Below are 3,586 nucleotides of genomic sequence, written 5' to 3'. Positions count from 1 at the left end.
AGGGAATCAGATCTTGTTAAGGATGGTTGTGAGCCACCATGTGGTTGCTGGGATTTGAACTCTGCACCTTTGGAAGAGCAGTCGGGTGCTCTTACCCGCTGAGCCATCTCACCAGCCCTGGAAGAATCTTAAAAGAGTCACAAATCTAAACTTCTATATAAAAATTAGCCTTATCTACCTTAAATGCCCAGAATAAATATCTACTCATCAGCAGCCTTTTTTTTTTAAGGAATTGGGGCAAACTTACTTTGTTTGTTTGTTTGTTTCTTTCTTTTAAGATTTATTAATTTTATTTATATGAGTACACTGTAGCTGTGTTCAGACATACCAGAAGAGGGCATCAGAACCCATTATAGATGGTTGTGAGCTGGCAATTGAACTCAGGACTCTGGAAGAGCAGTCAGTGCTCTTAACTGATGAGCCATCTCTCCAGCCCCTCATCAGCAATTCGAGACAGGGTTTCTCTGTGTAGCCCTGGCTGTCTTGGAACTCACTTTGCAGACCAGGCTGGCCTCGAACTCAGAAATCCGCCGGCCTCTGCCTCCCAAGTGCTGGGATTAAAGGCGTGCGCCACCACTGCCCGGCTCTAAGTTCTTCTCTGTGGAGCGATGGAGTCATTAATNGGCCCCAGCAGCAGGGCCTGAAAGAGATCAGCACTGTTACTGTGAGACCAGAGATGCTGCCCGGTGAGGGACTGGAAGCCCTTTAGCGTTTTCACACAATTCTTAGATGTCGAGGATGCGGGGCAGCAGGCAGAGCAGAGCTCCGCAACAGTGGGGAGTCCTCAGGACCCGTGGTCCTTGGGGCCACACCGAGGCTCACCCGCGTGGCTGTGGTAACCCGTGGGCCACATTCTGTGAGTTCTAAAGCCATTTGTCGTTCCTCCTGCGTGGGCCTCGGCAGTTGGGGGTGCTTTGAGACACTCAGAACACCCAACCTCAGGCTTATGCATGTTCAAGTTTGGGACCTGCTGGCCTCGGTCGGTGACTTGGCAGAGTGACAGGGAGTGCGTTGCTGGATGCTGTCTGAGGAGATTCGGGAGTAGCGCATGAGGCAACCAAGGCAGGATCGAGCATGGAGCTATGCGGTGTAGAGAGGAAGTTGGGTTCTGGGACCTTGCTCAGCCAGCAGAGACTTGTTGAGTGACCCTTTTATCCTAGGGCACAGTCCTCAGTACCAGGAATGTGGCCATCAGGAAAACAGACACACACACACACACACACACACACACCTCTGCATACCCTAGTACCGTTGCTTATATTCTGACAGGAGAGAGCAAACGAGTGTGAAGGACAGCTTACTGGGCAATTACAGAACTTAGTAACTTTATTCTGGGTGGATGAGTGTTGTGCCTGTACGTAGTCTTTGCACTGCATGCATGCCTGGCGTCCACAGAGACCAGAAGAGAGCCCTGGAGTGCATCCCTGGCAGTTACTGCTGCTTATGAGTTGCCACATGGGTGCTGGGAACTGAACCTGGATCCCCTGTAAGAGCAACAAGGGCTCTTACTCACCGAGCCATCCTCCCCAGCTTGGAACGGCCTAGGGTGTACTTTGGTTTTTGTGGGTGGGATTCACCTTCAAGGGCTCAGACACTGCTGGAGGGGGGGCCAGTCAGTCGGCTCACATCTAGTGGCCGGCTGCTCTGATTGTCTTCTTCACGTGCCTGACTAGGCCAGGTTTGCTCACGTAGGAACTGGATTCCAAGAAAGCCCAAGTGGACTGGAGAAGGCAAAGCCAGGCTCAGGCCGCCCAGCATCCAGGAAATAGAGATAGACTGCCTCTTGATGGAGAATGTGTGGCTGTCACATTAAAAAGAGATGAACAGGCCCGGGTAGCTGCCTGTGGCTGTACACACTCGGTCTCACTTGTAAGTGGAAGACTGGCTTTTCGGCTCGTTCCAGCTGTGCCGAGAAGACCAAGTCTGACAGCTGGAGCTCAGTCCCTGAGGTCCGCTGTGAGAGGAGAGAGTGGCCCCGCAAGTTGTGTTTGATGGGCACACATGCACTGTGTGGCCCTGGCCAGCCCAGAACTCACTATGGAGGTCAGACTGGCCTTAAACTCAGACATCTTCTTTCCCAAGTGCAGGGAATAAAAACCCTATTATTATTATTATTATTATTATTATTATTATTATTATTATTATTTTAAATAGGAGTATAAATAGGAGTCGGGCATAGTGGCGCATGCCCTTAATTCTGCAGTCAGAGGCAGAAGCAGCAGGTGGATCTCTGTGAGTTCAAAGCCAGCTTAATCTACACAGAGAGTTCCAGGACAGCCAGGGATACATAGTGAGACCCTGGCTCCAAACAAGGAAACGTATAGATAGGGAGAGCAATTAGTAGATGCCCAGGGAATATTGAATAAACTTGAGCAGAGGTGTAGCAATAGACATGAGAGTTGGCTAAAGCCCTGTCCAGTTTCAGAGCTTTATAAGTAGGATGGGTCTAGAATAAAAGTGATGGCCTTTAATGTGATGACTTTTCTGTGCTTATCCTTGCTCTGAAGTAATCACACAGAGACCTGATGTATTTATTTAAAAGCTTCTTGCACAATGGCTTGGCAGGCTCTCATCTATTCTGACGGGACCATGCCACCGCCTACTACCCAGCCATGTGCCTGTTACCTGCCAGCTTAGCCTTGCCCTGCTTGCTCTTGCTCTGGCTGTCTCTGCATGGCAATTCTCTCCTGGCGTTCCTCCTTCCCTCTTTCCACCTAGGGACCTACTGTCTGAGATCTGAAGTCCCGCCCCCTCCTCTCCTGTCCAGCTATTGGCCGATCAGCTTTTCATTAACCAATCGGGATGGGAAGCAATTTGTACACAGCATTGAGACAGGAAACTGGCAGTGCCAAGTCCGTTTGCAACCAGAGCCCTGGGTACAGTAGTAATCAGCATTTGGGTACACAGTGCACAGAACTGTCCCCTCGCCTGGCCTCGGGGCACATGTAAGCCAAGACTGGACTTGTGGCTTCTGCAGTTGCCTGGGAAACAGTGTTCCCTCCCGAGATGGAGAGCGTAGAATAGGATAGGACAGAGCTAGGCAGCGAGCACAGCATGAGCTAGGAGAAGCAGGTTTTGGAGGGACCGAGTATAGTTTCTATGTACGTGAAGCCTGGAGGCCTCTACCTATCCATTTGGAAATGCCAGGAGACAGGTCTTGCTGTGGGGCGGTGCCATGAGTCGGGAGATAGATGGTTGGGGCTGTCTGTTCATAAGACAGAGGAGATTAGGTAGGGAGTTAGCGCAGCTCAAACGGAACAGTTCTGAGGACGAGCGCATCAGTCTTGCTGTGACAGCTGTCGGAGTGATGTACAAATGGAAGGATTCGTGTTTGGTTCACTGTTTCAAAGGTTTCGCTCCATGGTCTGTTGCATCCATTGCTTCGGGTCTAAGGGGAGGCAGAATGTTTGGTTGGCAGGAGGCGGGGTGGGGTGGGAGGGTACAAGGAGGAAGGGTTGGGGAACAAGTTATGTTCTTCAAAGACATATGTGACTTTGAAGACCCTTAGTGACCACCCTCCAGCTAGACCCCAGCTGCTGCTGCTGCTGCTCCTCCTTCTCCTCCTCCTCCTCCTCCTCCTCCTCCT

General features: G+C 50.9%; 1 protein-coding gene across 1 annotated transcript in view; it reads left to right on the top strand.

The window, feature by feature from the left end:
- The window catches only part of Ptk7 (protein tyrosine kinase 7 (inactive)), a 65,174-nt gene that overhangs the window by 44,966 nt on the left and 16,622 nt on the right, over positions 1-3,586 (top strand). The gene's annotated exons all lie outside the window — the stretch shown is intronic.

Source organism: Mus pahari, chromosome 18, assembly GCF_900095145.1.
Source record: "Mus pahari chromosome 18, PAHARI_EIJ_v1.1, whole genome shotgun sequence".
Taxonomy (NCBI): Eukaryota; Metazoa; Chordata; class Mammalia; order Rodentia; family Muridae; genus Mus; species Mus pahari.
This window is presented reverse-complemented; position numbering and strand designations above follow the sequence as displayed.